Source organism: Nelusetta ayraudi, unplaced genomic scaffold (genome assembly GCF_046127955.1).
Source record: "Nelusetta ayraudi isolate G7.1 ecotype Tasmania unplaced genomic scaffold, CSIRO-AGI_Nayr_v1 ptg000006l, whole genome shotgun sequence".
NCBI classification, from domain to species: Eukaryota; Metazoa; Chordata; class Actinopteri; order Tetraodontiformes; family Monacanthidae; genus Nelusetta; species Nelusetta ayraudi.
The window spans coordinates 1,113,003-1,126,421 of NW_027466056.1; positions in this window are offsets into that span (position 1 = coordinate 1,113,003).

The following is a 13,419-nucleotide window of genomic DNA, read 5'->3' on the forward strand; positions in this document are numbered from 1 at the left end:
ATAGACAGATAGATACTGTAGATAGATACATAGTCAACCCTAAAATCTAAGTCCAATGTACACATGCACTCGAGCTATTTTACTCTTATTCAGTCTTTCTTCCATTGTACTAATGAACACAAACCCTCACCTTCACACATAGAGAACTCTATGTCTGTTCCCACAATAGAGAAATGAAGTCAGGTGTTACGGCCGCTGCCGTTTCCGGGGTACTGTGTGTGTGTGTCTCTCTCTCTTGCTCTGTGTATGTGTGTGTGTGTGTGTGGGTGTACGAGTGTGGGCGTGGCTGTGAATGCGTTACCCAGATGCCGTGCACCTGGGCTGCAGAGGGCCAAACCTGCCCGAAGAGTCCTCTCCACCAATCACGTGAAGGCGCCGGAAAAGAGGGAGGAAATAAAGAGGCTGGCCGACCTGCATTCTGGAGCTGGCTGTAGGCGGCTGAGCTCGAGGGCCCCAGTAACTTTGTAACGCATTTGGGTGTTAAAACTTTAAGGCACTAGTTTGGTTGTGGGTTGAGGACGCAAGGGGAACTTTTAGTTTATCGGCACATTTCCTCATGCACTCACCTTAGCTCTTTTGTTAGCCTCACTAGTGGTGGGTGCTGTTTTGTTCTGTATTTCCTTTTAGGTTAGTTAGGGGTAGACAATTAGGTTTTTGGTTTCCTCTTTTTGGACGAGCTAGCTAGCTAAGCTACTTTAAAAACTTCTAGGAAGTCTCTTTTTGTTCTTTCTTCTCCCCCTATTTTGAGCTGCACTCATTAAGTTCCTTGTCGACCTCAACCTTTGTTTATAGCCGCCATTCTTATTTTTTGTAATAAATAATTTTTGTTTAACCACGTTACACCTGGTTTTTATTTTACTTCCCTTTCTCCTCACGAGCTGTTTGTAACATAAAGTCTGTCAGAAACAGCCACATCCGTTGGCGTTTATGCCACTGGTGTATTGTTAAGCCACACGGCAATGCTTTTTTTGTTGTTGTGCTAATTTGTTTATTTTATTTGTCCCCTTTGGAAAAGTTGCTGTGATACAAGTTGCAAGTGTTTTATTCTATGTTCATGATTTTCTTGGAAATAGTAATAGTAAACGGTAAATGAGGCTTTTCCTAACAGTATATAGTCAATACGTACGTTTAAACCTGCCCATAACGAAGGACAGATAAACAAATTTTGAAAAGGCAAACGCACTTGGCCGTATGAGCCAGAATACAGATGGAGAGGACCTAAAGTTCATATGGAGGAAGATAAGTGGCTGCACAGAAGAGCTGCCAAAAGACTGTCAGCAAGGATAAGGAGCCTGCGCTCAAGCTGGCATGAAGTGGTGGTGGTGTTTCACTGTTCAGCAATATAATCAATTCTGGGGGATGATCAACGGTGCAATCATCGGAAACTGAGGAAGGGTCACTTCGTGTTATTCCACGTCCTAGTTTTATGCTATTTCAACATTTTGATGCTCAAGAAATTGTAGCTATACAGACGGTCTTTGGGATATATGTGAGTTCTTCTATCTTTCTTAGGTTATCCTTTACCTTCTTGTGTAGATTTCAACACTGATATCTACAGTGTGTACTTGATAGCAAAGAACCAATAGACTTCACACATGAGGACAATAGTCTTCATAACCAGTCACCAGTCATCTTACTTGACAGAAAAAGATTGATGAGCCCAAGGTTAAAACTCCAAGCTGGTCGGTCAATCAATCAATCAATCAATCAATCAACAGGCTTCAGAAGCAATAACCAATTGAAACGGATGCTGATGGATGATTTTGAAGAGATTGGGTTCGGTAGTACTGCTACCCATTGTATTATAACTGGACAGCGTTTTCATATTAAAATAACAATTTAACAACATTTCTGCTTTGCTTGGTATACACCGCCTACCCACAGATTGCCAATGCATGGCCTACGTCACGCTTCAGACCAGTGGGAGGCTCCCAGCTGGTTAAACCAATGTGATTGGTCTGCTTGGTTCTCCAAGCACTGTTTATTCATGCTTCCGCAGATGGATACATTTAAGTCAAAGGAATTAAGGGACATTTCATCCGGCGTGTTTAGGGCACCGTGGACAAGCTGAGAAAAACAATCCAAAAGTGGGCTTTTTGGAATGCTGTTGGTATATCAACTCAAACAGATGCTCTCTGCAAAAAGTGGCTTTCACTTTAGTTGTGTGCTTCTTTTTGGAGTACAAACCAATTTGTCCATTTCATATATCTGCCCGGGCTCCCAATTTACAACATGGCAGCTTGGACAAATCCCCCCCCCCCATGGGATCTCAAACGGGCGAATGGAAGATCAGCCTCTGACTTTATTTCATTGGTCTGTGACAATCTTTCTGTTCTCCTCCTCACTTTCTATTTCAGCTTTGCTTCTGCCCTTTGTGCGGCCTTACATAACATTTGATGCATGCACAGTAATAGGCTGTGCATCACCGTTGTATGTGATACAAAATTGCCAATAAACCTTTGAGAGTGACGGTTTGAGACAGGCCATGTACATGTCCACAGTGCCCTTCAACAACAAGTTTGATGCCTCTGACTCAAGCATGACCTTCTGGGCTTAAGCTAATTAAAACCTGCTGTTAGCATGGGAAATGTACTGCTGCTACTGATTTGACTGGTTTAATGTCAGGATACCACTTCCTGTTTGAACATCAGCACTTTGTCTTTTTCAAATTGTCTTGAAAATGTTGTTTTGCAGCGCTTCTCGGCTTATGTCCCTTTAGGGCCTCCGTACCCTCCCTCTCCCGAGCTTGCCAGCATCATCACCCTCATCATCATCACCAACATCATCACCTGCTGTAAACACGCACATTCATTGCTTTTTGTTACATACTTTAGTTCCCACTCACATTTAATGATGCCAGTTGTTGTAAAGTCGTCTTCATGTTTCATTGACTTGTACAGAAGCAGACTAGCGCCACCGCTCTCGGCACTGCGCCCCCTGCTGGCACACCTGCCTGCTGAACAGCCAACCAAAAGTTTCTTTTTTTGTTTGTTTGTTTTTTTGCATGCCAGCAGGGGGCGCTCTGCCAATGGCATAGATGCCAAGTCAATTAATTATGATGATGATAATGTGAAGATGATGAAGATGGTGATGATGATTGATTGTTCCGTCCACCTGGTGAACGCAGTTGGTGGACAAACATGAGACAATCAGAAAATGAAACGAGTCTCAATGAAAGTGAACAAAGGATTTATTGTGATGAATGAACACAAGGTGGGGGAGGACGGGGCAGGGTGACTGTGCCTAAATAAATTAAATCAATATAAAAAAAGTAGGCCTGCCTGGCTGAACTCTAAAGAAAAACAAACAAACAGAGATGCCTCACTGGCTTATCTAAAAAAGGGTCTCTAAAAACGTACAAGTGTGGCACAACCAATAAATCTAGTGGGATAACAACAAATCAACTACGTGCGTGCAAAATGTATAGGGTACCCCAACTGACCTACTCCCTCAAACCTCCCACCACGAATCAGACAAATAAAAATCATGTGTCTGAGCAAACAAATCAAACAGCAGGAGCAAGAGAGCTTGAAGGCCGCAGACCTCCTCCATTTTATAAGGTAGCCTCCGTCTTGATAGGCCTGCTCGAAAGACAGGAGGCCAATAGGAGGCGTGGCCTGCTGCCGCAGGCAAGCACCTGAAAGAAAAGGAAAAACACAAAGGGGAGGGGGTAGGGAAGACACAAAAACGCACGCTATCTGCTTGACATGTAACATTGATGATGATGATGATGGTTGATGAAGATGATGATGGTGGTGATGATGAGGATGGTGAACTTCGTTGGCCTGTGAGCACAACCCTGGAGGCCTCGTCCACCTTCTTCTTTGTTGGCTTATTCAAAGACGCGAGCGCTCACCCTAAATATGAAACGCAGCTTGATTGTCCCTACCGGGCTTCCTTAGAAATATGCCGGTGCAAGATGGCAGCTAACAGGCAGCAAGACCCTTGATCTATGTATATTCTTATATATAAAGAAGAACTACTCTGTGGGTATGGACATGCAGTCGTGTCAAGTCTACTGTGCCTCATGATTTTGTCGTCTCTTTGTGTTATGAATCGGGGTCAATAGGACCAAGGTTTTATCTGCTTTAAAATACAGTCCATTGATCCATTGGTTTTTGTCAGCGTCTCTGCAGTTTTGAGGAAAGTCACTGAAGTATTTCACAGTCAGAGTAGTTTTCACGGAAACAAATAAAAGACAAGAGCAAAGCATGAAGACGGTGTCTTTTCGAGCTGTTCATATTTATTTATTTTTCGCAGAGGTGCAACAAAAAGGCGTTTGTGGGTCCGGATGAAGTTAAAAATAAGATCATCTATCTGTCTATCAGAGTGAGTGATGAAAACAGAGGCAGAGGGAGAGAGGGGAGAGCAGAGGGAATGTATTGTAAGCATCACAGGCGTGCGCGCGCATGCACACACACACACACACACGCGCGCGCGCACACACACAAACAGACACTTAATCTTGTTCGGCCTTGTTGGGAAGGATTGGGAGGAAGATTCAGTTCAGCCTTGAAGGCAAAGAAAGGAGAAGATGGAGGGATGGAGGCAGAGGAGGAGAGCAAGAAGGGATCATGAGAGCGTCTCGGCTGCTCTTTTTGTTATCATTTTCTTTTTTTTTTTTTAAATATGACCACTGCTTAACCAAACACATTGTGCTGCTGTCTGACGTCATGCCACTGCCTCTTGCTTGTGTGTATTAGCAGCTGGTTTGCTCATGTCCACAAACACAGCAGTAGTTTCTTTTTTTGTTCATATTGAAGGAGTGATAGATTGTGACACCTGACACACCTGGACCTTGACACGCAGCCCTGAGCTGAGCACAACAACAAAGTTGTGTTTCGGTGGCCTGCCCAACACAGGAACGCATGTGACACTAGAGATCGTACACATACAGGAAGTACACAGAAAATGAGAATATCCAGTAAAAGTTGTTTTATTTTGGCAATTTAACATAAAAGATGAAAGCAACACATTTGATTGAGCCATTGCACGCAAGTTGACGTCTCAAGCAGTTCCTTGTTGTAACTTTGCTGATTAAAAAATTCAGCTTATTAAAACCACAAAGCCACAAACTCAGAAAATTAGAACACTGTGAAAAGCTTAAGTTTTGTAGCTTCAAAGAGTCAAATTCTAATCAGGCAAGTAATCCAAAACGCCTGCATATTCCTTTATATAATATGTTAAATTCACCTTTTAAGTTGAATTGCAGAAATACAAAAACCTTTTCCGGATATTCTAATTTTCTAGGTAGTACCTGTAGAAGAGACAAACTGACTTGTTTCTGAAAAAAATGCACAATCTCACCACATGACCAGTGAACTGGTCATGTGACCCCGCACGTCACGTCCGCTGACGTATAAATGTGAAAAAAGTGTTTCCATGACACTTTTTATAGCTCCTATATGGATACGCATGAAAAAGCACCTCGTGAGAGTGTCAACACCTCTCAGCCATATGTGAGAGGTTCTTCCAAGTTGAGCTGTTTCCATCACCAGTTTCCATTGCCATATTTAGGTTCTGTGCAATTCTAGGGGGTCATGGAAACGCAGCCAGAGAAGTGACAGAGTGCTATAAACTTGAAGTGAAGATAGAAAAATTGGAATTTTGCAAGCATCACTTTCAATGACTTCCTGACAGACTAGCGCTATAGGATTAGCTGTGAATGAAAGCAGCACCTATTCTAGTCCACTGGCCACAGACCTCAGTCACAGCTCGGCCCAGTCCGAGTCACACTGGCCAGGGCTTCAGGCTCGGGCCTCTTTTAATTATGACACCACTGGTGCCTGTGCAGAGAGCAGGCTGAACTGCAGCCGGGAGCGAGGAAACACGCAAACACAAAGTCAGAGAGCAGTTCTGAATTCCCTCCATACAAAGGAGTCCTTGTTCACAGCAGTGGAAGGTGAGCGAAGCCGGGGCTTGACTGAAGTCCCAGAGCGGCTGCTTTCTCATCCCTGATGAGAGGCTGCATCCAGGGCATCGCTGCTTCACAGCTCCCCCCATTGTCCTCTGTATTCTCTCTTTCACATCCGTACCGTCAGCTATTGCGCAATTATTTGCACAACCTGATGAAATGCAAAGAATCGTTGTGGGTTCAATGAAAAAAAAAAACAACAATTGTAATTATTCAATAAAAGCAATTTCCTTTTAAAAGGTTGATAAAAAAAAAAGTTATTTCATGATTGACTATATTTAGCTGCACTCGTCCACTAAATTCATAGAAGATTGATACAAAGTCAAACAATAGTCAATTGTCAGTGGCTAAGGATGAATAACTATTGACTGCAATTGATTGATTGATTGAATTTATTCAGTCGTTTCCAAGCACAGAGATACAAACAATGAGGATGGTTTTAACTCAACCGACTGTGCGTCTTTCTCTGACTGAACAGGTTGAGGCAGAAGCTAATACAAGTAGCAAATACTACTGCTACTACTACTACTACTACTACTACTACTACTAATAAACGGCTTTATTCTACCAACAAAAACATTGACACAAGCAAACATATAAACGTACAAAACTTTTGCTGAGCTTTGGCCGGCTGGGCTCAGTAACGGCGAAGCGCCCTCCTCTCTTCGCTCGCGCTATTTCGGTTTTCTCGTGCCCACAGACTCGCCAGTCGTGTTCCCACCCCTCGGAGCAGCCGTTCCCCTCGCTGCTTGTGAACTGGAGCGTGCGTAGTGGCACATGCGAGAGGGAAACGCACGGTGAAGCCGGCAGAACCTTGAAATTTGTGTGAACTGTCGTACGCGGCGAGATGTGAGCGCCACCTCAAAAGGCAAATATGCAAATACGGTGCTTTTAAGTGTCAGACGCGTCAAAGTGAGTCCCAGTCAGGGTAGATACATGCAAAAAAAGAAATGAAATTGTTTTGGCTGTACTTACCCGTCTGTACGCTGCGCAGCCAGAAAATAAATAAATAAATAAATAAATGAATAAATCCTTTGCTTTGTACACTGTACAATAATTATAGGAGTGATGTTGACTTCAGGTAATGTTATGCTTTCTTGCATTTCTATGCAGCAGATGCCAATCATGTTGTTGCAGGGGCACATGAAAGCTGAAAAAAAACAAAAAAAAAACAGCACATAGTGGGAATAGAAAACAGGTGTTTTAAAATGTCAGTTCGCACGATGACAGCGCGCACGTGTCTCATGTCATTTGATAGTTGGTTTGCGATAGAACAAGCCACAGCAAAATGTTCCCCAGACAGCGGTGCAATGCAATGCAATGCAATGCAATGCAATGCAAGGCCAGCATCAGTGTAGGATAAAGCGCTGTGATGCACGAAGGCTGAAAAACATAAACCTTGACTCTATAAAAAGAAGTGCAGTGGATGAGCGAAAGAAAAAAATAATTGGATTCTAAAAAAAAAAAACATAAAGACATTAATCTTCAACTTGTCTTGAAGACTTTACGTTGCTACGCTTCACCATGTGGACGGCTGAGTGGTAAAAACAAACGCACAGGGCGATTTTTCAAAAATAAATTTCACACCATCTGCGTTCCTCTCACTCCCTCGTAGTCTACGTGTGTTTTGGCGTGTTGGCTCGGTGACAGCAGCTTTTCAGCAGCTTTTTCGGCTGCACGCGGTTGCGTCATCTCGCATCTGCAGAGATATCACAAAACAGTGGAGAGAGAAAACCGCCCTGACACCGGAACAGTTGCAGGGGGAGAAAAACAAGTCGTCCCAGTAGCCACGCTGGATTCAGTCCAGTTTGCTGATAGCTGCACGCACTGCAAGCGGTTCAGCTCCTGCAAAATACTGACAAATGTGCATGTGTTGTTTTCTGTCTTCTGTCCCCAGCTGTTTGCCGACAACACTGACAGAAACAGATGTTGTCTGACATTGAGTTGCTGTTGCATGCTGCAAACAAACCATGTCTGTTAATAATAGTGATTCTCTGTGAGGTCGACTCTTAAACAGACACAACACACCCCCCAGTGTCTCTCATCATCATACTGCACAGACGCACCAGCGAATGGCACAAGTTTCACACGCCACACGACTTCTTCTTCTGCTGACATTTATTTTTTACCTCACGAAGTGTTTTACAAATTAAGGAATGTACTGAGTCCACGGGAGTGCCGACAGGAAGTATGTGTAAAGTCAGTGATTCACAAAGACAGTAACTGTCACAACAAACAGATTTCTACACCACGGAGTAACAGACTGAGTAACAGCAGGACGTCACAACTGAGCTCTTACCACAGCCAGTCAGGAATAGATTGATATTTTCTCTTTTTTCTCTTGGTCTTATTGACAGAGAAGTGTTAAATATGTTTGTATAAAGTGCTATTGTTTGTCAGGGGGTTCACTTACCACTTCATTTATCTTAAAGGGTGGTTAACTTCAACCGGCTGAAAGCAACTTTCAAAGAAAAAAATGCTTTGCAGTTTTCTTTCAACAAGGAGAAGCAGATTTCACAACAGGGAATCAGATTAATCCCTCTGCATTGGAAGGTTGATAAAGAAAGAAAATTGTGTGTGTGAAACCCAAAACACTGCTAAATAGGACTTTTGGAATGATGTGTTACATCATTGTACGTACACACAATTTGAATTAACACAAGCAGTAAAAAAACTGTCCACTATTATACGTTGAAGTCCATTTAAGTTTTTAGAACAACTGTAGTGTGGTAAAATTATACAATAACATTTGTTTATTTACATATACATATTTATATTTGTATATATATATACATATATATGTATATATATATATGTATATATATATATGTATATATATATATATATATATATATATATATATATATATATGTATATATATATATATATATATATATATATGTACATGTAGTTATACATGTCTTTCTATATTTGTATTTGTGAACTATTTATTTATACTCGTATTAATATCTATATCTGTACTGTGTGAGCTTTGTATTTGGTTGTTCACCCTGCAACCCACTCTGGCCTGTCTGCCACTCTGACACCCCAACTGGTCCAAGCAGATGAGCGCCCTCTAGAGTCTGGATCTGCGCCAGGTTTCTCCCTGGCCGCTGTCTCACCTTGCTCTGCTCTTGATTGCTCTGATTGTGCAGAGCATTTTGAGACCCCTCTGGTTGTGATCTAACGCTTTCACCATGAAAGTTAAATTGATTGAGTGATTGATTCATTTTCATTTTGTTCATTAAGGCATATTTTCTTGTTTATCGCCATATGGTACATATGAGAGACAAAATACAGTCCTCTCTCTGCAGAATGGCAATGACTGGCTATGGCTGCGTCTCAATTCAGGCTCTGCATCCTTCCGAGGCTGCATTTGAAGGCCAGTTGCGTCACAGCACTGCGCGAAGGCTTGAAACCGATTCCCAAAAGTCCAAAGGACGCTCCAAATGCGCCCTCGAAAATGCGTCCTACTGTTAGCCGATTCCAAAGCTCTACCGCTACTATCCTTCACTTCCTTCGGTATCCCAGGATGCTTTGCGTGCCGCTGCGAAGTATCCTGGGATCCTGGGAAGTCAGCTGAAATTAGCGCCATTTACTGGCAAAGACACAACATGTAAATTGAAGTATTGAAATTTCACATAAAATATTCAGTTTTTAATGCAGGGTTTTTACTTATTTGAACATCCAACGCCATGGTTGGATGGCGAACCAATGGTTAGCTTGATGCTATGAAAACGTCACTTCCAGTTTTGGCCAGCAGGAGGGACCGGCGGTGACACAACCAGGAAATACACCCAAGGCTAGACCGTCCCGTGTGGTTACCAGGGAGGCGGGGTTTGGTTCGTCCTTCTCGGCCGGGTCCTTGGGAGGACGTTTCCTTCAGACGGAGGACGCTTCCTTCCAAGGATGCAGACCCTGAACTGAGACACAGCCTATGTCACGGTTTGCTATCTGATCTCCTCTGGTTTCTCAGTTTCCCCATGAAGGCACCGCCACTACACTTCCACTCCTAAGCCAATCAGCCGATCCTCACTGCAATCAGTATGTACCACTCACACCTGATCACCAGCCAGGTTACAGCCACCCCTGCCCCCCTGCAGCCTCCTCTTTGCCAGATTGTTCCTCTTCCTTGCATGACACTCCAGCCTGATTTGCCTGTTACTGCTGCTGTTCCAGCCTCCAGCCTCCCCTGGTACCTAACAGAAGCACTGAGGGTTTCTCTCAGTTTGAAGTTGATATTCAGAAAGAAGAGGATAAGACCTGAACGTCGCTGTTGATTAATGTCGAAAGATTTTGTAAAGATTTTATTTCCAAGTTACATGGATACACAATACCCAAGACGCACACACAGTCTTACTGCGATCTTTACTGCGGCTGAACTCTAGCAAGGATTACTTGCATCTCGCAACCGTGATTATTGATGCAAAGTGCATGTAAAACAAAGAATAATAAAAGAATACAGCAATTGTGCAAATGTATACTTCAAAATTAAAACACCGTCCACCATCTGATGATTAGGCTTAATAAAGTTAAAACATTTAAATCTTAGGAAAAGTGTTCCTTTGGAATAAAAACAAACAAGTAAAAAATATATTGTAATGACAAATTCAAATTGTCTTTTGAAGCTGTGGTCCATTTTTTTTTTTTTTTTTTTACAGCAGGTACAACATGAATCTGAGACGGATGACTCTCTACAGTTTAACATTTCCTGCTGCGGGTACGCAGACTAAGCCATAGACACGGACCCCTACATGCAGACTGCATGCACACACAGTGAATATCAACTCGTCATCTGCTGCCTGAAGGCTCATGTTGGAACGGTGAAAAAGATTTCCCACAGGTTGCACAGAGGGCACAAGGCTGTGTGGAAGTGGGGCAGTTACATATTGCAAATGCTATTCACGGATGTCATTTACAAAGTGACTTTGTTTTATAGGGGAGTATTATGTTACAACCCGGCTCGTTATTCTTTTTTTAATGGGTGGGTCGTAACATAAAACTCTGGTGAAAGAGTTTGGTGAAAAGAAAAGAAATATGCTTTATTGTCCAACAAACAAAAAGCAAGGCAGAGCTGCAACTTAAAGGGACCACGTGTGGCTGTTAAATCCAACAAACAAATACAACCAAAAGAGACTTTTAAAAAAACAAGGGCAATCTGACCAGAATGAAAAAATGGGCCAAAACAGGAAAGTCTCGCTATCTCATCTATGAAGCAAAAACACACAGAAGAACCTGAAGAACATGTCCAGAGTGAGAGGTCTCATGTCCCAAGCAGACCAGGAGAAGCTCGTCCATGCTTTTATCTCCAGTAGACTCGACCGGTGTAATGGTCTTCTGACAGGACTGGCCCAACAGAGCATTGAACAGCTACGACTCGGGTTCTTACCAGAACAAAGAACCACTGCTTAAGACTTTACACTGGCTCCCAGTCAGCTAGAGAATAGACTTTAAAGTTCTGCTACTGGTCTAGAAGTCACTCAATGGTTTGGGTCCAGAATACATCAATGAAATGCTAATGGAATATAAACCCAGTAGGACTCTGAGATCCGTGGATTCAGGTCAAGTCGTGGAGCCCAGAGTTGAAACTCAACATGGTGAAGCAGCATTTAGCTGCTATGCTGCACACAAATAGAAGAAGCTGCCAACTGAAGTGAAGTCAGTGTGAATGTGTTTCAATCCAGGTTCAACACTCTTCTTTTCTCTTATGCTTATAATTATATTTTATTTCTATTTCTATTCTACTTTATTGCTGTTTATGCATTTTAAGCTGTCTTTTTCTCTGCACTTTGTCCTTGAAGACTATGCTAAATGCTAAAACAATGATTTTTCATATTTCGATGAACTCTGGGGGTCTGTCTAAGTCACAACTGCTGTGGTCTCCACAGTAAACTTCATTGACTATTTAAATGAGTCCATAGCCAGGCAGGACTGACGGACAGAGCAGGCCATTAAACGGACTCTCTAAAGAAACAGGGAAACAACGATAAATCAAAGTGTCTCACGTACACATGTGCCGATGTACACACATACATAAAGAGATAAAGGGTCTTCAGGGAAGCGGTAATGCGCAGGTGAGTTATGACAGCCATTAACATGTCACATGGGGCGTTTCATACTTATTGATTTCTGTTGTTTTCACTAAAGCTCTTCATTTTTTCTCCTCCAGTACTGACTCTGACAATAGATTGTCAAAGATGCCAAAGCAGAGACTATTGAATTGGAACCCCTTGTGTAGCTGGCCAGCCCGCACCACTAACCCCAACCTAAAGAACCCAATACAGATTCAAGATGACTTGAAAATAACGACCAACGGGGCAGCGTCTAAAAAAAACGTTGAAAAATAAGACACATCGTACAATTCGTAACACAATTACCCCCCCATTACAGCTAAAGTGGTCACCAGCTTATGGGTACTGTGAGGATACTTTGCCCGCAATCTGCTCCACTTTGGAATTCTAGTTGGCGCCTGAATAAAGTAAATTGCAGTTGCAGGCAACTTGGCCATCAAACTGACAGTCATAAAAAAAAAAAAAACCTTAGTCAAAGTGAGAGGAAAAACCATGGGACGCCATAAACAAAACTATCTGTGACAGCTTTAAGCGTAAGCGCGTGCCAACCTCCTGAAGAGGAGAACAAAGGCGAAGGTCTTCCACAACACCTCGCGAACGTCTGCAGGGAGGAGACAATCTGCTCTGGCTGTGGCAGGAATGTTTGCACCTATCTGAGTGAGCGTGAAAGTCAGTGCAAAGTCTTTCTGGGAAAGGTGTGATTCCTCACGGGGGATAATTGCACAGAAGAGGGAGTCATTTTGCAGGAAATGTATGGAAATTACCAATTAAAATATACTTAAACGAGAGTGTGGCAGCTGTGACGTGCTTTCTGCACGTCACGCAATTCGCTCAGTTATTATTTTTTTTTTGCATGTTTTCTGTGGGTAGTTCTTCAGGCTTCACAATCCTTTGTGGATCTGACACTAAATGTGTCCTCGTGAAGTGGTTTGTTACACAATGTTTGCCCGGATGCTTGTGTGAAACTGTAAATTTCAAATGGACCACCAAAGAAAATTATACAGACATTTATAACGGGTAAAGTCTTGAAATATAAATCATTTTAATTGCAGACTTGTCCTTGGGAATACGGGGCAGGATTTAGAAACACAAATATTTCATGTCTAGAATTCAGCTTCAACAAGCTTGAGGAAGACAAACAGCCTAGCATGTCCTGGAGATTAAGAGCTTGCAGCTTTGTTAAATGAGCCATGACTCAGAGAAACAACAGCAAAATGAAAAAAACAAAAAGTCCCTTGTAGCCTGGAGCATGAGGAGATAAGTGTGCAGCACCTGTAGATGTGGGAGGGACTAGAACATACAACAACAACAACAACAACAACAACAACAGAAGCTGTCAGGCTCCTCCGGGCCACCAAGTCTCTCTCTCCCACTCCTGCCTCGCTCTGATTGCAGGAGCAGGACCAGCCATGTGAGCAGGTGACAGGTGGAGCC